This window comes from Protomyctophum parallelum (assembly GCF_964188405.1).
Source record: "Protomyctophum parallelum genome assembly, chromosome: 15".
In the NCBI taxonomy this organism is placed as follows: Eukaryota; Metazoa; Chordata; class Actinopteri; order Myctophiformes; family Myctophidae; genus Protomyctophum; species Protomyctophum parallelum.
Genome location: NC_139710.1, coordinates 48,248,550 through 48,272,172, shown reverse-complemented (window position 1 = coordinate 48,272,172; position 23,623 = coordinate 48,248,550). Strand labels below are relative to the sequence as shown.

General features: G+C 43.2%; 1 protein-coding gene across 1 annotated transcript in view; it reads left to right on the top strand.

Moving 5' to 3' along the window:
• LOC310871902 (multiple C2 and transmembrane domain-containing protein 1-like) overlaps positions 1 to 23,623 on the top strand; it is a gene marked incomplete at both ends in the record, with an annotated part of 201,006 nt that overhangs the window by 81,176 nt on the left and 96,207 nt on the right.

Below are 23,623 nucleotides of genomic sequence, written 5' to 3'. Positions count from 1 at the left end.
ACCTCAGGCTCTGCTTGCATGCATGCACATTGCACAGACACAGCGGAGCTAAATGGCGACTGATGAGAACCGTTTGGGGAACCGTTAATAAAACACTACACACACACACGTGCGACTACACACACACACGTGCAATACCGCATGCACGCAGCGCACGCAGCATGGCACGCGCATTGTACACACACGCGCTGACATTGCTGGCCATTGTTGGTTTCACGCATGCGCACACCACTCGTGCTCACGGATACAGGTACCTACCTACCTAGGTACATGGACATTGATTGCTGGATGTAGGAGTGGTATATATAGGTGGCATTCTCTGTACACAAGTCCCCAAAAACGCCGTCTCCGTCTGGCAGAAAGGGCAGATCGGCTAAATACTTGCCCGGGTAACGCAGAATACGTCCTTGTCTGGACAGTGGACACCACCTTAGAGGTGCTAAAATCTTTGAAATCTTTGAAGGGGAAATTCTCGAGTTTGGGGTTTCTGGTTCAACGAGTTTCAGATGGTCATATCATCATATGAAAGCTTACAGTACATTTTGTAGTTTCATATTATGTAAAAAACTGAAAAATGACCATGGCCCCCTTGTGTCTCAAACCACTGTATTCGGTCACATATTGGCTTGATTTGAGGTGTATTGGTCCTGCACCTGAAGTTTTGGTAGGAGCTCCATATAAATAGATTTGACAGACACAGTTTGAGGTGTCTCCAAATGGTACAGCAGGTGAGACAGGAGGGTGTGGCCAATGCTATTGCCAGGTTTCTGGTGTGTAATAGCCTACAGTCAACAGCCATTTCTGACCAGCAGAGCACAACTGTGTGTGTGAGGGAGGGAGGGAGGGAGGGAGGGAGGGAGGGAGGGAGGGAGGGAGGGAGGAAGGGAGGAGAGAGAGTTGGAGAGAAAGAAATAGTGGAAGCAAGAGAGATAGTTCTGTACATTCAGAGTACTCTAGTCTGCAGTGGTGTGCGTGTGACTGTTGGGCATTTGAGAACCTCAGCCTTCGCGCATGTGTGCAAGTTTTCAGTGTGTGTGTGTGTGTGTGTGTGTGTGTGTGTCTGTGTGTGAATGAGCAAGCGTGCAGGAGAGAGAGCAGGCTAGTGAGGGACAGTGAGGCAGTGGAAAGCAGCAGACAGCAGCAGTAGGACAGTGTACAGGGCTCTGGATGCTAGCCATACCGCTGTTCGCTGTTGGACGAAGCCTGACTGTACGTATATGCTCTCACACACACACACACACACATGGAGGGGGACGGGGGGTGTCTTTGTGCCGCTAGGGGGCGGTGTTGCATCTTATGGGGCATTTGATTAAATACCACATTGACATTGTTGACACTGCCCGACTCAAAGGGAAGTGTCAACTATTACACCGCTGGTGGTGGAGGTGGACGACGACAATGTTCACAAAGTGCTTGTTGTTCTTATTTATTCCATTATACTGGTTTCCTGCTTTTAACGCAAACTCTGCTCTGTCTGTTGATGTTTTTGCTCTGCTCGTGGTATTCCTGTGAATCTGCCGGCGGGAGTATGTTTTGTAAAATCTTTGTATGCACGTGTTGTATTACTTTACTATACTAGAGGGATTTGAGACGGATGCGATGTGCAGGTCTTGAGTTCACGGATTAGAAATCGGATTAGACATTCCGATCAGAGACATGACCCTGTAAATTAAGTGAACCACCCGCACAGTAACTGTGATGTTTATGTTGTGACTACTGTCTTTGTGTCAATCAGATTGTGTTTCACTCGTGTGTGTGTGTGTGTGTGTGTGTGTGTGTGTGTGTGTGTGTGGGGCTGAGTCGTGTCCTGTTTCCAATAGAGTGGAACCTGAGCATGCCGCTGAGGGTAGCATGACATGACACATGGCATTGTCGGGCTACAGGAAGAGCTTATATTGGGAGGATGAGAGAGAGTGAGAAGAATGGTGATATGGAGAAAGAGAGAGAGTGTAAGAATGAGGGGGAGAGACGGAGAAAGAGAGAGAACAGGAGTAGTGGAGAGAGCTACAGTAAAATAAATGGAAGGAAAAACAAGTCCAGAACTAGAAAAAGATTTCACGTAAATTGCACGCTGCTCTCATGATTTGAGGCTTTTTGTTCAAAACGGGCCAATCCTGCAAAATTTGAAAGCCAATGCCAATCAGGATGGAATATGACATATCGGACAGATCCGTCTTGAACACATGACTATAGAGTTCTTGTGTAACGATATGCGGGATTTTTGGACAGAATCTGGAGGAGTAATATCCAAAAATGTGCTTTACAAAAGTCGGTCTCCTGGTGGTCCTATAACAGGCCGTTCTGAACATTTTGGGGCAGAGGTTCATCGTTGGCATCCAGGGAGTGTGTGTGGTTTTGCCAAATTTGACCAGGTTAGCGGTGCTGGAGATTAGCTGTACACAGACGGACGGATGCACACACACACACACTCACACACACGGACGGCGTGCAAAACATACTCTCTCCCCATGCCTTCGGCCTGGTGGAGACAATAATGTGAGTTGGCGATCAGGTGAATGAAAGACAGTACGTAGAAAAATAGAAAGAAAGCTTCACGTTTTTAACTTCACACCTGACATGTTTTGGAGAACAGGCTGGCTGGGTGATGCTTACTCCACTCCACTGAGCTCACATTGTGTGACACATTGTGTGACACAAACTGTCTGTCTACTTTATCTACCGTACCTACGACCTAGACCAGCCCTCTACCTCATACCTCCTTATCTCTCTGAAACGGATAGTTCTGGTTCTTGACTATGATTGACTGACAGCTGCCTATTAGACAGCGTAGAGGAGGAAGGCAATACAAGAAAGAGTAATGAGAGCTGAAGAGCTGGAAATGTTACTTTGCTAACCACTTAACCCATTCTGAACGGGCACCCATTTTGGTGTCAGCATCACGTTATGCTTTAGCTATTGAAAAATAGCAGATCTACAAGCTCATATCGCGCCACCGAGTGGCGCGATACGAGCTTGTAGGTCTGCTATTTTTGTAAAAATCGAAGAACGACTGACATTTTTAGAATCTGATCTCAGGTCAGAATGGGTTCATCAGACCAGTGTGTGTCCAGTGGAAAACCTCGTATGAATCTGATCTCAGGTCAGAATGGGTTAAAACCCTATACGGAACACTACTGCGTTGTACGTATAGAGAAACCAGCTGAGCTCACACTGTGTCGCAACTATAGGGTTGGGTTGGATTCCGGTACCTTAACGATTCCCTCTTAACGGCCCCATTCCTTAACCGATTCCTTTACGGAATTCCAAATTAAACCTTACAGAACAGTAACTCTGGAACAACCAGATGGACCCATAATGGACCGTTACAGGTGCCATTTGTACACTCTCAGTTAATGGTGCGGCTAATTGAAATGAAAGGAATAAAAAAAATTAGCGTTGGGATAACCTAATGCATATCAAACTGGGGGTCCTTGAAATGAAAAGGGTTGAGAATCCCTGGTTAAACATGACGCTTGTCCTAGTGTCATGCCTTATTGGCCATAATCACCTCATCAATAGCAGCTCTGTAGATGTAGAGCTATTTCCGTGTATACGTATTTAGATCTTCCATATCTGCCCTGTACATTGTGCAATTTTATTTATTTGAATATGAAGCCCAAAAGGCATACAGATATTTGTATTCATTATGTTCCAGTGTTCAATGCCATAATCACAATTCAATCGTTAATCACAATTATTTGTGTGAAAACTGTCACACAATTAATTGTCACGACAGCCCTAGACGTCGTGCCTAACGATGCCCTTTGGCTGCTCTAATATCTCTGGAAACCACAGCCTCTTGGGGCCTATTTGCCTCCAATGTACAACTGCAGTCGTGTGTGTGTGTGTGTGTGTGTGTGTGTGTGTGTGTGTGTGTGTGTCTCCCACCGCCCCCCTCCCCCCATCCTGCGTCCCACCGAACGTGCTCAGAATGATGGGAGCATTGCCAGGAGGACCGGAGGAGGGAGAACGGGACGGGTGGGGCACGGGAGAGGCCGAAAGAAAACCGACAACGGAAGACGAGAGAGAGAGAGAGAGAGAGAGGAGAGAGAGAGAGAGAGAGAGAGAGAGAGGGAGGGAGAGAGACAGAGAGAAAATGATAGTGTAGAAAAAACAAGAAGCGTGTGTGTGTGTGTGTGTGTGTGTGTGTAAGGGGTGGGGGGGGGGGGGGGGGGTATAGGAGCTGAATGAATGTTGGAGTTGAGCCAAGAGGCAGGAGGGAGGGAGTGAGGCAGGAGAGGAGAAAGTGGTGCTGAGGGAGGAGAGGGAGGTTTTTAGAGTTTTGAGCGTGTAAGCGATCTGTTTTGTATTTGTCTCATTTGTTATCCTTTTTTTAATGACAGCTTCTCCACCTTTCTTTTCATTTTTATTTGTGATATTTATATGTGATATATCGGCCTGTGCATGTGGATGGGAGGACCCAGTTTTTGTATTGTATGCTTTTCAGTAGCAGTTCTAAATTTTTATCGTTTTTCAGTGACATACAGTATTCTTCTATCTTCCAACACACATGATTTCTAGAATGCCAGGGTTGCCTCGAAATGGTGACTAATAGCATGTGACCGTGGGTGGATGAGCAGGTGAAATGAATCTCCCACAGCCAAAATGTATGCAGTATGCAGTTAGAGGGGCGCTAGCCCCTCCTATATCCAACTTTTGGTGTGTGTGTGTGCACAAACATTGTCCTTCACAAACATTAAATTCCTTATTGACAATGAATGGGCAATTTGACGTCATAGTGTCTGAGCAAATACACATACATGTAGTGTCTATTTTATGTCATGATATACGATGATAAGAGTGCCCCTCACTTCACACGGTGTGATTTACTTTTTTTCTACTGTTTGGAAATGAATGTGTTGCTCTGTAAGGGTAGTGGTGCATAAAGTATATTGTAGAATACCGACCTGGGGTTGCAGTGATTAATGATTTCTAGCTAAACGCTCTGCAACAGATCTTAAAATTGCCACTTATGTTGTTATACACTTTCCCCATTTTTGACAGTTTTTATTATATTGAAATTGAATTGATTGAAACAGGATTAGAAGGATCCTCCCTGTACGCACGAGCTGCCATCCTCAAAGGAAGAACGTTATGTCAGAATACAGTACATTTTTGTCTCGTTAAGAACATCTTTCCATGTACTTGGAAGACATCAAACGAGGTAATGATTTTTTGTTAACACACTTTATATCCTTGTGTTCTTTTTTCATGTAATTGATTTCTTTCTCTTTGCCTCTCTCTCTCTCTCTCTCTCTCTCTCTCTCTCTCTCTCTCTCTCTCTCTCTCTCTCTCTCTCTCTCTCTCTCTCTCTCTCTCTCTAGCCAAATTCTGTTCAAGTTTTTCTTTCCGTGCCATATGCTCTTGGCAGCAGATCCCTTCAATATCAGTCACCGTCTCATTTGAGTCAACTGTTTTTAGTGGTGGTGTGATGTACTAGTACTCTTTCTCTACTGTCATTGCCACTGGTTCTTTTTAATGAGGATGGTTGGTGTTAAGTGCACACGTTACCTGTCACTTTCTGCCACTGTGAGGTTGTTGTCAGCCTGGGGGGCGGGCGAGAGAGAGAGAAAGAGAGCTCTTTCTGATCATCCTGTGACGGTGCATTATGGGTATAGAGGGATTGTAATGAAAGGCACATTTCAGTGTGGGCACAGTCATTGCTGTATTCACGTGTATTAAAAAGGCAAGACCACTTTTTGGTAGAGATTGGAAAAGTTAATCAAACCCAATAGGAAGTTGACATTTAGCCACTCAGCCGGCTCTGCGTGACTCTGTCTCATCTGCTCGTCTGAAGCAATTGTGGCCCTATGTATTCAATCATCGACAAATACAAACACAATCTGTAGAAAGGAGAAAAGGGGGGGAAAAACCTGCGGCAGTGGAATGACAACTTCATTTTCCTCCCCTTGTGTACTGACTCAGCCAATGATACTTTGTTTAATGAGTGCTAGAATGAGAGTAGCAGAATAAGAATTTTCAGACGACCGACGAGACAGACAGACAGATCTATCTGACCCCAACTAATACAGATCATTCTGGGGGTCCTTGACATGAAATAGGTTCAGCACCACTGACATAGAAACATAGGTTCTTCAGAAAACTGTGATGATTTAGAAGGCAATTGTAGAATCGTCCTCAGGTCTAAATGGGTTAAAATGTTTAAAAATATATTCCACATTTTCTTTGAGATTGTTTGGAAATTAGCAGAGCTCACTACACGTTGTTGGCTTGTGACCATGTGGCCTATTGGTGGCTTCTTTTGGAGCTTGGGCTCATTGTGGACCTGGCTGCTCGTTTCTCTCGCCAACTCGGCCAACGGTGCACGATCACGACTCAGCGTGGGACCGCTGCCAGAGAGCAGAGTGAGCCACTATAGTGACTAACCGCCACGCCCTGTCAAACACCAGAACCTGTACGCAATACTGCTGATCGCAGAGGAATGACTCAAACACGAGAACCTGTACGCAATACTGCTGATCGCAGAGGAATGACTCAAACACGAGAACCTGTACGCAATACTGCTGATCGCAGAGGAATGACTCAAACACAAGACCATGACTGTCCTGCTGAGGATGCTGAACGCAGAGGAAGGAAAGGACACTGAATCAGGAAGCCAAGTGGAAGGATTAGGGAAGAGCAGATGTGAAGAGGAGAGCACAGGGAGGAGAGGAGAGGAGAGGAGAGGAGAGGAGAGGAGAGGAGAGGAGAGGAGAGGAGAGGAGAGGAGAGGAGAGGAGAGGAGAGGAGAGGAGAGGAGAGGAGAGCACAGGGAGGAGAGGAGAGGAGAGGGAGTTGTATATCGTATAGTTCATTAAGAACAGATCTTGTATGTTGCAGGCCAGCCACATCTGTCATCTCCACAATTCACATTTTAAATGAACACACACTCTTCTCCTCTATGACCTAAACCTACTCGGAAATTGCCATCTGACGAGGGGGCTGCATGGCGGTGCGCCGTTTTCTCCAATGAAACCAGCTCGATTGCCTTATCATGAACCCAACTCATTCTCACTCCCAAGACGGCAAACGGGCGACTTCTTAGGATGGACGTCCCGAGAAGTCAAGCGGTTGACTGGAAGGGCAGGGCTTAAAGTTCTCAGTCCTGGGGACGGATTTCAGTCCTGAGGATTTCATAGGGGTTATTTAATGAGATCCGTGCAGATTTGCAAAAAGTAATTTTCAGTCTTGGGATTCTTTTTGGCTTTAAGCCCTGCTGGAAGGGGGAACCTGTTGACTAGGGGGGGATATGAGTTACCATTCTGTCCCTATCGGGACACAACTCAGAACGGCGGAGTTCGGTAAAGCCTGACTCGTTAAATACACCCTAATGGTGACCAGGGATCTATATCATAAGGGGCTCCAGACAGTAACCTACTCTCCTCCCGTGGCTTATAATAATCATATTTTACATTTCAGCTTCATGTATAATTAAACCACATTTTTTTCTATTTACCTCAGCGATCATGAATTGTTCAGTAGAAATATAATATCTACCATTGCTATTTCTGGAATGTAACGTTCCGCAGGCATTCATTAAGTTCTTATCTGACACTTCTGCAGCAGGCAAGTCCCCAGTGAACCAGATATTTATTTAGTATATTATATCACGCTCTACTTTCATCTGCTCCTGGCAAACTATTTAATTCTTCTCATTTACACATGGGATAAAATACTCAAAAGTGTAGGTTATTTTTTTTACTATGCAAAGCATTGCTAAGTAAGTAAGTCAGAATGAACCAAGTATGGCATTTAAGGGTTCTTGAATAAAGCCCAATTAAACTTACTGTAGTTTCCTCAGCATGAAAGAAATAAAAAACAGAAAATAATTTTTTTGTTGCGTGGAGATAATGCACATTAATTGTGCCGTCATACATCTCCCCTCATGCAAGAGTTTAATTTCACCACTGTGTTTAGCGACACAGTTTGAGCTGTTGGTTTCTCAGCATCATCTACTCAGGACCACACAGCATCCTGCTGAGTGAAGCTAATGATGTGTGTTCCTGCATTATTGATGAGCGTTAATGTTCAATACCTCATGGTGATAGTACCGTTCAGCTATAACCCGCATCCTTATTGCAATTCATCTTACATAAGTAAGGAGCATATTGTCATAACGTCAAGTAGGAACATGTTTTTTTAACACTAGAAGGTCTGAGAGGTCATTTTGACAGTTTTTTTTTATATTTTGAAGTTAATTATCTTTGCCCAGGAAGGTTTCAGAAGGTTCCCCTTCCATGACCATCATCAACCATCACCATTCTATCATCTCAGACATTTTTGACATCTGAAACATATTCTAAATATGAATTTAAGCACATGCTAGTTTTGCCCTTTTTTCTTCAGACCTTCTAGTGGACATGGCTAGCAATTCAGGGCTGGAGCCAGGCTGGAACGTTTCTTGAATATGTGAAAATAAATCTGCAAGAAGAGAGAGAGGTACATTGCAGGTTACAATGTTACATTACAGGTTACATTACATCTCTTTAGATTCTACTGTCTTTCTTGTTTCATTCAAAGGTATCAAAGGTAATCTTTTAAAAACAAGAAACTTTCTCAGAGTACCTAAAAGCAGATTCAATTCACCAAACCAAAATAAACATTTTCAATAAAAGGAAAAACTATATTTTATTCATGAGTTGTCCTGGCTGAGCTGGAGTAGTTCTGCTGTGAAGTCTCTGCTGCTGAGCTAGCAAACATAGACGCAGGAAAACGTCATGTTCTCCATGGTTGCTGCCTTCAGATCTCTGCTCTCGCAAACAGCATTGCGCGTGTGCGCGTGTCAGTGAGAGAGAGAAATACACTGCACATCAAAATAAAATACTGGCTGTGTTTTTATTTATTTATGTAGTCCCTGGGCAGGCTCTTAAAAAGTAAGTGATAAAATAAAGACAGAGTGTAGGGCGCCTGCACACAACACCATGCATTGATGCCATGTGTGCATATGTGCAGGCACCCACCACCACGTCCATACAAAAACACAGTACAACAGATAAAATAAGTTGTGTTGTGTTGTACTCCTGTGTTTGGTGTGGTTTTGGCTGTCGGCCCAGTCTGCCTGCCTGCCGTAAACATCAGTGGCTCGTGACTCTCACTCTTCTAGTCAACCTTTCAGTCTGTCACTGCTCCAGATTCACTGGTGACTGACATGGGAGGAAACAGCCAATGCACCGCAGTCCTCCTATCTGCTGCTGTCTCAAATGGTCCTTGATTATTTGGCCATGTTTTAGTCTACCTGCATGCATATCTGTCTGTCTGTCTACATTTATGTCGTGCTGTCAGTGTACCATCCCGTTGATCAGTTTACTGTATGTCTCTATTTCTCTTTTACCACGTTAAACCGTCTCTATACTTACCGTAGTAATCTTGACCTGAATATTCCACCCTACACCGAATATCTTTGACACAAATAGCCGCTACATCTGCTCTGTTTTGCCTAATGTTACCCCCAGAATAGGGCTGCTGCGGTTCCAAGTCACTCTATCATTGTTACAGCTCATCTCTGCTCATCCGTCTTTGGGTTTTGCAGAATACATCCATCCATCCATTTTTCCGTCCCTCCATCCATCCCTCAATTTGCACCTCTATGTCTCTGTCAAAGTATTCCATTTGTTCTCCTCCTCTTTCGCTCTTTCTCTCCTTCCTTCACCTTGCCCTTTCTTGTCCTCAAAGTTCTCTCTCTTTTCCACGCCCTCTTTCATCCCCTCCCTGAGGGTCGTCATCTCTATTATTCATGCGTAGATCAAGTCAGATGGCAGCGAAGGGAGAAATGCCTCTCTGGGACGTTTCAGGACATGGAGGTCATGCTTGACATGTATTATATACAGTGTGCATCTGTGTGTATTGCGTATGTATTCCACATTGAATTGCTAAATCAATTCAGGCTAGAGAGGGCGCAGTGCTTACCCAGTTGAACGACTATGGGGAACGATAACTTGGCAAAGCCTTGCATTTAGTATTTAATATCTTCTGCTGCAAAACTAAGTGAAAACGTAAAGATAATTGGCTTATGAATTATGATCGGCCATCGGACCTTCCCTATTGGGCATCGGCCACTGAAAAAACATAATACTGACACATGTGGTGTAACAGGAGGGGGAGGGGGGTCTCCCTGCTCTATTACAACTGGCAACTGGACTGAGAAACTGGGTTAATGTCCCCATCTCCCCGTGGTGGCATGGATCGTGTCACCATTGCCGAATATACCAACGGGTGGCCAATGAAACAACCTGAATAACTGTATGGAATGGAGTATCGAAGAACTCATGGCACTCCGCTATCCCCTGGGTCGCAGAAATCTCCGGGGTCTATTGAAAATACCATAGGGTCATCTTGGCATCGTATACGTAATAACTGTGATAATAAGCTGAGGCTGCAGGTTGCTAGGAAGTAAAGCTCATTATCATTATGGGATGTTGCTCATTTGGAGTGGCCCTGATGCTGTCCTGTCATCTGTTGTCAGAGAGAGTATATTATGCAATACCCATGCCTGTGTCATGACGTTCATCATCATCATGTATTTGGTCACGGACCTGCATCTCAAAATATTTTGTAAATTGTTTGCTTAAAAAAAATCCTAAAAACTACAAACAAACGTGGCACAAAGTGACTAGCTATGAGCTTGTATATCTGCTATTTTTGAATAGCTAAAGTATGAAATACTTTTTTTTTTACTAAAATGACAGAGATGCTTTTCCGGGTTAAAGCTGCTAAAGCAATAATATGTCAAAAATGTAATGACCTTTTCATTTCGTTTTGGTATTCAGACGGCAAGCAATGGGTAGAACGCACCCCCCAAACCCCCCCAAACCCCCCCCCCCAAACGCACCCCCCAAAAAATTTAGTCTCTGAGACACATCTACCGTAGGGGCCGCAATCTGCATTCAAATATTTTCCTAGAAGCTTTGTCATTGGTCGATTTGCCTGTCTGCTTTGGTTAGTCATTGCGACCGGGTTTTTTTTCGACCAATGACAAAGCTTCTAGGAACATGTTTGAATGCAGATTGCGGCCCCTAGATGTGTCACGGAGACTAAATCTTTTTTGGAACCCATTGCTGGCTGTCTGAATACCAAAACAAATTAAAGGACATTCAGATTTTGACATATTATTGCTTATAGCAGCTTTGATGTGCAGCAGTAAATGAATGTGTAGCAGTAAGTACTCAACAGTATGAATCAACAAGATGTGACGAGTGACGGGACTCACACAGTAGATCGGTTTCACCTTCAGGTTTAAATAGGCTACCTCTTATTGATTCTGACAATACCGTAATTAATGATGTCTGGATGCATGGGGTTTATGACGGTAGATCAGTGCAGCTCAGTACAAATGGGCCGTGCCCTCCAGGGGGAATGCATTCCATCATTTGAAAGAAGAGACTAATGCCTACAGTAGATGAATACCAAAGCCTGATTTAACTTTTCAGTGTAGATTAAGCACCAGCCCTTATCCTGTTGTCGTCGTCATGTGTTGGACGTGTACTCTGTTAAGTATTGCCCCTTAGGCTATAACCTCAGTAGTTAAATGCTGCATTTATATAGCACTTTAGTTTTTATCCAAAGTGCTTTACATTAGCCTACATTGGTAAATGGTAGATTTATATAGCGCCTTTATCCAAGGCGCTTTACAGAGATTGTGCATTACATTCACACACACATTCATACACCGATGGCAGCGGAAACCATGCAAGGCACCAACCAGCACATCGGGAGCAATTAGGGGTTCAGTGTCTTGCTCAAGGACACTTCGACAGTAACTCTGGGGGAGCCTGGGTTTGAACTGGCAACCTTACGGTTACCATCCAGGCACTCTACCCCTGAGCCACCACCGCCTGTTACATTCACCCATTCACACACACTGGACTAGAGTCTGGTACTTCTGCAATGAGAGACACCAGGTCATTTGGATGTAATGTAAGGTAATTGGGTAGCATTATTTATGTGAGCATAATATTGCCGCTGTCGAGAAGAGAACCATATTTCAGCTTTGTATGTTAACGACATGTCAATGAATTATGCACAAAATTAACCATGTTAATCATGCATCAAGTTACAGCAAATATACAGGTGTGCCTTTACATGTTTTTGTTTTTTGTTTTTTTTGCTTTGGTTTTTGCCTTTTATTTTATATTTTTATGGAGGGACAGACAGTAGGCTGACAGGAAATGGGGAGAGAGATGGGGGGGGGGGGGGGAAGACATGCAGTAAAGGCCGTCGGGATCGGGAGTCGAACCCGCGGCACACTGCCAGACTGGGTTACCAGCCAAGGTGCCTGGACCGCTGAGCCATGGCCCAGGCCACCTTTACATGTTTTACTTGCCCAAAATGGTGTGCCTTAACCCATTCTGACCTGAGATCAGATTCATACGAGGTTTCCACTGGACACACACTGGTCTGATGAACCCATTCTGACCTGAGATCAGATTCATACGAGGTTTCCACTGGACACACACTGGTCTGATGAACCCATTCTGACCTGAGATCAGATTCTAAAAATGTCAGTCGCTCTTAGATTTTTCAAAAATAGCAGACCTACAAGCTCGTATCGCGCCACTCGGTGGCGCGATATGAGCTTGTAGATCTGCTATTTTTCAATAGCTAAAGCATAACATGATGCTGACACCAAAATGGGTGCCCGTTCAGAATGGGTTAAGGGACAAAACATTTGAAATACAGCTGTGATACCCTACAGGACAGTATATTGGCCAGCACCTTTAGATTGTTGTCGGGCAAAAAAACCAAAAACAATCTGCGTTTCAATAGATATTGAACCAATGAAAAGTATGTAAAGGCGCTTCTGACTAAACCTCCTAACTCCATTGGATCCTCAAACTGTCAGTCAAACCACCTACTGTAGCTGCAACTCAATGTATACAGTCACCATATCACCTTTGATGAGGCTGTGTTACAATATTACAGATGGGCCGTTTGTCCTGCCATTGGCGATTCAGTAGATTGTCAGAAAAAGAACATCGTCAGTGAGAACGTTCGGGCATTATATGTTATATGTTAATTCTATTCAGATCCCCTGAATAGATAAGAGTTCCTCTGCTGAACACTTCTTTTCAGTAGCAAAGCAGTAGAATTAGCATTAGGCTAATCAGTGAATAAAACCTGCACCCGGGAAAACAACGTGCATTTTCCGAAAACCTTCAGGCAAAGATCAGGAAAGTGTGAAGAGTTGGAATGGAACATCTGTATATTCATATTTTTTGACATGGTTGGTTTCTGCCCGACAGCAGAGAAAATAAGGAGGCACCATGCAGCGCAGAGGTTTGTCTGTGTCCCTGTAGTGGCTGTGGGGTTTTGTGTAGGCAGGGTGCTGGGCGGGATGCTGTGAGGGCCGTGTCCTAACCTGCTGTGACAGCGATGGAGCTCTGCTCTGTCTGCGTTGTGTGTGTGTCAACGCTGACGGATAGGAAGTCACCTCGCTGACACCTAGCTGTCACCCCTGTGTCCGCTCTACCTCACTGTCTGTCGCCAGGGCTGCACGCACGATGCCTATTTGGCTCTCTCTCTCTCTCTCTCTCTCTCTCTCTCTCTCTCTCTCTCTCTCGCTCTCTCTCTCTCGTGAGAAACTTGGCTTGTATTGAGACATTTACACTACAGATAATGTTCAATTGAATGTCAGTTTTAGACATATGAGGTTTCCACCCGACAGACAATATAGTATATACCGTACACACAGACACAAATTACAGTCCATGTTGTTTGTTTTAAAATACAGTAGCATGTTGAATGGCGAAGCAAATTGGGCTGCAACAGTTACAGTAATCGCACTAATTGATTTTAGTTGATTAACATAATGCTTGATAGTTGAAAACCTAAAAAAAAATCTGACCTGTCTGAAGTGAGTGGTGCAACAGCGCCCCATGTTGGTACACCAAACATACGGACAGACAGACAGACAGACAGACATAGGGAGGGACAGACATTGCTGTTTCTAGGAGTGGTTGCACCACTCAAAATCAGACCTGTGGTTTTTTTTATATATATGTTTTTGTTTTTTTGTTTTTTTTGGGGGGGGGGGGGAATGGGGAGAGAGGTGGGGGGGTGACATGAAGGCCAGTCAACAGCCAATCAGACCTGTCTGAAGTGAGTGGTGCAACAGAGCCCCCTGCTGGTACCCTAAACATACGGACTGATCCTGCTTTTTCTAAGTGTTTGCACCACTTAAAAACCCCCCAGAAAAAGCAGTCAAAGATGTATAGTCCCCACCAGCTATAAGAACACAGTTACATTTTCTTAAATTCAGTGGTCACTACGATACCATTGGTGTTATCATGTTTTTATTCTGTCATTGTTCATGAGTTGAAAGGTTTAGTGTCATGCACAGACATATTCCGCCGTGAAGTTATTTATTTTATCAACTCGATGGTTGCTGCACCTTTGGTTCCCTCTGTTTCTCTGTTTCTCTCTCCATCTCTCTGTCCTCCTTGCACATGTCTCCCCCTGTTTCTCTGCGTTGTTGACAAACATTAGACAGCCTGTGTCATATTGTCACCATCCCGAGTGTGAATGTTTTGTGTGTGTGGGTGTGTGTGTGTGTGTGTGTGTGTGTGTGTGTGTGTGTGTGTGTGTGTGTGTGTGTGTGTGTGTGTGGGTGTGTGTGTGTGTGAGAGACGGTGGCATTGGCTGCTCTCTGTGAGACTGCATGGGCTGCATACAATAAATGAGACTGCATAACAAATATCTATTACAGTCACACACACACTTTATCCCTCAACTCCATCAATGAATCAGTGTGTAAAGGCTTCTATATCATGGTACAATGTTCCATATCTTATCTAAGGTACTGTATGCATAGATACTGCAGAGTGTATCTAGAGTGTAGAGCGTTTTCAGGGCAAGGACACCTTAGCTGAGAAAACGGTTGAATGGGTGCTTGGCTGTATATATTTGTAAAAAAGAAAACAAAAACAAATATGTATACATTTTCATGTATAGACATTTAGATAAGTATGGTTATATTTATTTCTATTTATAATTATATTTATATTCATATCTATATTATTATTATTATATATTATATTATAGTATGTAATGACAAATGTAAATCAACATCCTGTTTACTTTTGTTATATTTCCTTTTCCTTTTCTGTTTTTAGTAATATTTCTATGATATTACCGGTACTCTTTTTTTCCCATTTGTGTTTTCATAAAATATGCTACTGTGATAATTGATCACAGACTTATTATTATTATTATTTGTATTGTATAAAAAGGTGGGCAAAATAAGCTTTATGCTTCAGCCCATACCTTTTCGGTCAGAACTAGTCACTGCGTTGACTAATTAATGTAATATAAATTAAGCAATGTAAATTGCTTAAACCTATTTTTGTTTATCTGTTTTTGTAAAAATGACCGAAATAAAGATTCAAACTCAAACTCAGCTGAGAGATGAAGCTACAGTACACTATTACTATTGTGCAAATAGTAATACTATTGTGTGTGTTGTGGGGAGTTAAAATAAAATAATAGCTTTTCATTACTGAAGTATTTCTAGGTGTTTCTATTGGTTTTGTGTAGCACAGTGGTTCTGAAAGCAAGTCAGTGAATTAATTATTGGGAGGCTTCGGATATTTAGGTTCACATGTCACACAATGCCCTGTGAAAACAATACAGCCATGCATTGAGATTCAAAATAAAGTGTTTTTGATTGATTGATTGAAATATTTATTAACAGTTTGTAGAATGTACAGTACATTTTAAGCACAAACTCAATACAAAGACTGTCAACTGTGAGTGGACGACCCAATTAAGCATTACACTTGTTTACAACAGGGTCCACATTGTTCAATTCATCAAAACATTTTAAGACATACAACCATTTAGAGACATACAAATAGACATTTCTATGTAGCTAAAGAACAGAACAGGAATTCATCATATGGGAAGCAAAAAAGGGAAAATATACAAGCACTGGGAAAATATACAATATACAGTGGGGGTGGGGGGGATTCAGATTTTACAGAGGCCAGTTTCGAATTGCAGCCATCCGTAGGTGCCCTTTGAGAGCGGTTTTGAAGGAGTCAAGGGATTCACATGTCTTAATGACTGTTGGTAGGGCGTTCCACATTTTGGTGGCATAGGAGCGAAAATAATTTAGTCCCTTGTTTGTGCCGAATCTGGGTTGTACATGGTTTGTTGCACTCCCTCTGGTGTTGTGGGTGTGGATTTCGTTTACATTAAGGAAGTATTTAGACAGGTACATGGGTATCTTGGTGGTGTATCGAATCTTGTGGACCAGACCCATTGCAAGATGCTGTACTCTGTCGACGACCCTAAGCCATCCCAGCCTGTCAAAGTGGGCAGGGGTGAGGTGGGTTCGGGGGGTGAGGCCAAGTAGGAGCCTGACCAGTTTGTTTTGGGAGGTCTGGAGCCTTTTGAAAACTTACTGTAAGTATTTTAAAAGCAGGTGCTCCCAGTAAGTCCTCAAGTAAAACATTTTGACAGAGCAACATTCACTTGTAGTGGAGTAATATTTGACTAATATGTAAACTTAATTAACTTTGACTCAATTAATGGGGTTGTGCACTTAAAAAGTAGTAATCAATTTATAACGTCAAGGTACGGAGGCATTCAAAAAGTCCATTTAAGTTTAATTACAATAAAACCATTCTTTTATCCTTGACCTGGTTCCCTTCTCATGCTTATGAAATCAGTAATTTTAGTCTGGTACACTTTACACAGTTTGCACTCTGTAAATTATTACCCGTGTCGATATAAGTAAATACACACAATTGATCCATCTGAAACATTATAGACAGAGAGCGGAGACAAGCAGGTCGCTGGACACAGACATTTGACTATTGACTGCACTCTGTTCTTGATCATTCGTTTTTATTGTTAGATTAGTTACTCTTCAAGATGGGAAATTATATGGTTTTTATGTTTTGCCCTCCATCTATGTTTCCACAGCTGTCTTCGCTAGCGCGTGACATTTGTCCCATTCCAGGCTACGCACCTAATCCCCTCGTCAACAACTTGCTGTTCTCTCTCAACTCCTCGCTCCACCTCAGTGACCGCTACAGAGACGTGCAGAACTCGCTTAGCCCGTCGGAGCTGGGCGACTTCACCCGACGCCTGAGGACCACGTTCGGCAGAGAGGGCAAGGTCACCATGGGTGGCGTGGGGGTGGTGGCCCTCTCGCTGGCGCTGCTGTTTGACACTCTGGCCAAGGAGGTGAAGGGACAGTGGGTGCCGGAGTCGGGACCTATCCCGGGTCTGTTTTTGCAACAGCCTAGTTGTAAAAACCCCTTTGTCCCGGTAGTGAGCGAGTACCTGAGGCTTGTCCCGTATGTTGTGAACAACCCAGCCAGGATGAGAGAGGAGACGGAGAAGTACATGCGGAAGCTTGAGGAAATGAGCCAAACGTTCCAACAGAACGACGAGCGTGAACATCGAAGTGGGTTCTGTCTTCTCAACCTCATGCTTGTAAACAAACTATTCATGGGAGTCCAAGTCCACCACATGCGTCTCTCAAATGCCACAGTTTTCTCTGTGACGCAACTGTTTCCCCAAGACAAGTTGGGTATAGGAGACAATGAGGCAATGCATATGTCCCCTTTCAACTGTGACCTGGAGGCTGCCAACAAAGTGTTCAAGCAAGAAATTGTGAGACGTAATGACACGTTGGAGGAGCTTAAAAACTGTGGCACTCCAATTGGACGACTAGACGACTTTACTCCTAACATTGAGCTCGTCTTCGGTGTGCTGTTTATGGATATCCCCACTAATATCTTCGAAAAACACGAAGCAACGGTGAGGCATAGGGAAAACTTTGACCTGAAGGCCAAATCGCATTTGCCCTTTTAGTGCAAACATTCAGAAAAGAGGTCAATAGATAATCATCATTAACATGTATAATCTCAACATAAAATATGATTTGATTGACTGATTGTCGACCGTATTGTCTTGCAATGTACGTGACAACGTCTATTGATATACAGTAAAATGTGCCGCCTTGTTGCTCCTGTGGAAATAAATCCTGTTTGACATGGCAAATAAAGTGAGTGTGTCTTCTTTAACGGTTTGAAACTGACATGGAGCTTATGTTAATTAATTATTATTTATCATGAAATGATGAGAAATGGTATGGCACGGGAGCAGTGCCGGATTAACACCTCTGAGGGCCCCTCGGCACTGAAGCTGGAAGGGCCCCCTACACATGCACGTGCAAATCTTTGTGAGCGTGCAAAATTTGGGCCGCTTTGGGGCAGTTTTCTGCTGTTCTATTGGCCTATTCCCGGCCGCCTACCCTTAGAGTGACAGTCAGGCAGTAACAAGCACATTATTTTTTATTTGACCCACATAGTAAGCAATTAGGTGAGCCAGTGTATTTCAGTGTTTTTACTTTTTTTTTGTCAAGCCACCTGACGCTATGCATGCAGAGTGAAAACAAAGCAATGCTGGATGGTGTTCATCACGTCTTTTATTCCACCAGAATCACCTCTCCACCTGACCTCACACAGCCCAGTGGGCCCAATGACAGCGCCACAACAGGCCATTAGATGAACTTTCAGGAAGTCCCGATTTCCTTAGTGGCTTCACGAAATATCTGTCTGAGTGCCCCCCTGACCCATACACACAACACAACACAATGTGTGATGCCACTTCTATACCGCCTTCTGATTGGCTTACACACTCAAATTGAACCACAAATGAGAGGCAGAGTAGGGCGGGCCTTCAGTTGTTCAGAGTTACCATTCCTTTATGGGTCCTGTTTTATTTGCTTAAAATATAAAGTGTATCATTCTTAATAATCTTCACTGTATTAGACATTCTGACAGGTCATTCATTTAATATTTGGCAATCAATTATGAATTTACTTATCATTATACACATGTTCATGAAAATGTATTTTCATGTATTTTCAAAATACAAAATACGTATTTGTATCTCAAATACATTTCTCAGACCAGTATTTGTATTTTGTATTTAGATACATTTTTCGACCCAGTATTTGTATTTTGTATCAAAATACATTTTCAATGTATTTTGCCCATCTCTGTCAGGGGCACCCCCTGGCAAAAAAAAAGAAAAAAAATGTTTTTTTATTTTATTTTTAACTTAACTTCTGACTGTAGTTTGTAATCATCTCTCTTATCATGATATGATGACTCGCTATATGGCTGTAGTGCATGTGTGTATGTGTGTGAGCTGCTGTACTACCTAAATACCTCATTTTTAGGGGTTAGGGCATTGTAAAAACGCTACAATGCCCAAGCAGTCGCACCCCCAGGCGTCAAGTTCAAGCTCCGCCTATGAATACATGTGAATTTTTTTGTAAAGGCATGTCATATGAAATTGGTAGGATATTTCCGTGTGAGGCAGCGTGAGGCAGCTTGATGTACAAGTACACCCCCTGGACATGACTCCAGTATGTCGCAGGACCCAAATCCAACCCTTGATGCTGACTGTCAAGCAGGGGTCCCATTTTTATAATCTTTGGTATGAGCCAGCCGGGAATTGAACCCCGACCTCCCAGTCTCAGGGCGGACACTCTAACCACAGACACTCTAACCACAAGGACACTGAGCTGGTAGGCCTATACATGGGAGGATTTGCGCTGCCTGTGCAGCAACAATGTGCCTGATTGGCTGTTCAAGGTGGGTGGGCCCACTGGGCTGTGTGAGGTCAGGTGGAGAGGTGATTCTGGTGGAATAAAAGACGTGATGAACACCATCCAGCATTGCTTTGTTTTCACTCTGCATGCATAGCGTCAGGTGGCTTGACAAAAAAACACTGAAATACACTGGCTCACCTAATTGCTTACTATGTGGGTCAAATAAAAGATAATGTGCTTGTTACTGCCTGACTGTCACTCTAAGGGTAGGCGGCCGGGAATAGGCCAATATAACAGCAGAAAACTGCCCCAAAGCGGCCCAAATTTTGCACGCTCACAAAGATTTGCACGTGCATGTGTAGGGGGCCCTTCCAGCTTCAGTGCCGAGGGGCCCTCAGAGGTGTTAATCCGGCACTGCTCCCGTGCCATACCATTTCTCATCATTTCATGATAAATAATAATTAATTAACATAAGCTCCATGTCAGTTTCAAACCGTTAAAGAAGACACACTCACTTTATTTGCCATGTCAAACAGGATTTATTTCCACAGGAGCAACAAGGCGGCACATTTTACTGTATATCAATAGACGTTGTCACGTACATTGCAAGACAATACGGTCGACAATCAGTCAATCAAATCATATTTTATGTTGAGATTATACATGTTAATGATGATTATCTATTGACTTTTTTTCTGAATGTTTGCACTAAAAGGGCAAATGCGATTTGGCCTTCAGGTCAAAGTTTTCCCTATGCCTCACCGTTGCTTCGTGTTTTTCGAAGATATTAGTGGGGATATACATAAACAGCACACCGAAGACGAGCTCAATGTTAGGAGTAAAGTCGTCTCGAATTAGAGTGCCACAGTTTTTAAGCTCCTCCAACGTGTCGTTACGTCTCACAATTTCTTGCTTGAATACTTTGTTGGCAGCCTCCAGGTCACAGTTGAAAGGGGACATATGCATTTCCTCATTGTCTCCTATACCCAACTTGTCTTGGGGAAACAGTTGCGTCACAGAGAAAACTGTGGCATTTGAGAGACGCATGTGGTGGACTTGGACTCCCATGAATAGTTTGTTTACAAGCATGAGGTTGAGAAGACAGAACCCACTTCGATGTTCACGCTCGTCGTTCTGTTGGAACGTTTGGCTCATTTCCTCAAGCTTCCGCATGTACTTCTCCGTCTCCTCTCTCATCCTGGCTGGGTTGTTCGCAACATACGGGACAAGCCTCAGGTACTCGCTCACTACCGGGACAAAGGGGTTTTTACAACTAGGCTGTTGCAAAAACAGACCCGGGATAGGTCCCGACTCCGGCACCCACTGTCCCTTCACCTCCTTGGCCAGAGTGTCAAACAGCAGCGCCAGCGAGAGGGCCACCACCCCCACGCCACCCATGGTGACCTTGCCCTCTCTGCCGAACGTGGTCCTCAGGCGTCGGGTGAAGTCGCCCAGCTCCGACGGGCTCAGCGAGTTCTGCACGTCTCTGTAGCGGTCACTAAGGTGGAGCGAGGAGTTGAGAGAGAACAGCAAGTTGTTGACGAGGGGATTAGGTGCGTAGCCTGGAATGGGACAAATGTCACGCGCTAGCGAAGACAGCTGTGGAAACATAGATGGAGGGCAAAACATAAAAACCATATAATTTCCCATCTTGAAGAGTAACTAATCTAACAATAAAAACGAATGATCAAGAACAGAGTGCAGTCAATAGTCAAATGTCTGTGTCCAACGACCTGCTTGTCTCCGCTCTCTGTCTATAATGTTTCAGATGGATCAATTGTGTGTATTTACTTATATCGACACGGGTAATAATTTACAGAGTGCAAACTGTGTAAAGTGTACCAGACTAAAATGACTGATTTCATAAGCATGAGAAGGGAACCAGGTCAAGGATAAAAGAATGGTTTTATTGTAATTAAACTTAAATGGACTTTTTGAATGCCTCCGTACCTTGACGTTATAAATTGATTACTACTTTTTAATTGCACAACCCCGTTAATTGAGTCAAAGTTAATTAAGTTTACATATTAGTCAAATATTACTCCACTACAAGTGAACGTTGCTCTGTCAAAATGTTTTACTTGAGGACTTACTGGGAGCACCTGCTTTTAAAATACTTACAGTAAGTTTTCAAACGTACACTTTATTTTGAATCTCAATGCATGGCTGTATTGTTTTCACAGGGCATTGTGTGACATGTGAACCTAAATATCCGAAGCCTCCCAATAATTAATTCACTGACTTGCTTTCAGAACCACTGACCCTGAACCCCCTCAAGCTCCGCCCATGCATGTATTATTAGTTTTATACATTTTAGGAGTGGAAACATATGTTTAGATGCCTGTGACAGCCTGTCAGCAGTAAAGACAATGCTGCTCTGCTTTTCTTCGACAGAAAAACAGTTGAGGACAAAGCCTACGACAGCTCCCGACCTGACGTGATTTTTGTCCAGGCGCACGTTCAGGTTCAAGGTTTTGTGGAAATGGTAAATGCCGGAAATTGCGGTAAATCCGGCGTGCACCCATATTTTGGAGTACGCCGCGTTGATAAATGATTGTATTTTATACTACTTACTGTACTCCATACCATGTGAACATGGTTGTGAGTTGAATAAATGATGTTTGTGCCTGATGGCATGATGACACATTGAGGTTAGACAACCCACTCCACAGACCACAGGCTGAGTCTAGGTGATGAGTGTGATGGCGTGGTCCTGTTTTCAGCCTTTAAGCAACGTATAACATATAGGATTAGTGTATTGTACAGTATTATCATTAGTACTAACTCTATTGGAATAATGAAAATATTTCCAAAATGTTTATTTTACGTATTAATAACAATACGTAATGTATGTTTTGAAAGTACAATATTTTTCCTCTGAGATGTAGTGGAGTAGTATGTAGTGGAAAATTGGACATTTGTAAATGTACCTCAAATTTGCACTTAAGTACTTTCCACCACTGGTTAAAATTGTGGCATTATGAAACACGTCCCTGGCTGCGCGGCGAGCATACTGAATAACCAGATGGGGCTTATCAGAAGCAGAGCCATACGCAGGGATCTGCCTCCAGCAAAACCAACCCTTACCCTGGATCCATGCGATGCATCCCAACTTCTCAGGGAACATTGGGGTCTTGGAGGGGCTATATTTATAAATGTATTTATTTTAAGTGTCCTACTTACCTGAAGCAGTACTTGGCCCAGTCTACTCCATCATATACACTTAGACATCTACAATATCCTTACTTTAAAAATCTTCAACGAGGTTGGACGGAGGTCTTTCTGTTATAAAGCCCCATTTGATTGGAATAATCCTCTATCTTTTTAGATCGATTTCATCCTTCAGTTGCTTTACATCTTGACTCACCTTGTTTATGCTTTTAAAGTGCCAGTTATAGCACATTCGCCGATGTATTTGCACTTCTATTCCTCTGTTGCTTAAAGTTGTAGGGAAACGGAAATGGTGGGCATTTTATTTTGAAGTTTCAGACGGTTTCAACATGAAACACTGCTCTGAAGTTTCTGAACCAATCAGAGCGTCGCATCCCTTCAGGCGACGGGACGGTAGCTAGGGACGGTAGCTATGCTATATGCAGGAGCATGGTGTGTGTTTGTTTACAAGTCAGATAGTTGGCCAGCTGTACCAGTTTACTGTCATGTGGCTTATTTCTACCCTATAATGTTTTCAGATACATAATTTAGCGTGATGATTAAGTTGAAACCGAGTAATACACTGTCTGGATGTTATCTTGAATGGGAATAAAAACTGAGGATTTCTGTAATCAGTAGCAGCTGTGCTGGACAGATGCGCAGATATGGTGAATTAAACGGGTGAGCTTCATTTTTATTGGCTTTTATCGATGTGTATCTCTTAGGGCTGACCTCGATTAGTCGAATAGTCGACTAATCGATCGGAATGGGTCTCAGTCGACTGACCACCTCTTAGTCGACTAAGCAAAAAAAAAAAGTTTTTTTTCTTTTTTTTTGCCCCAAAAATTGTATATAAAAATACAATATTTACAAAAATATACAAAAATATTGTATTATTCCACTAGG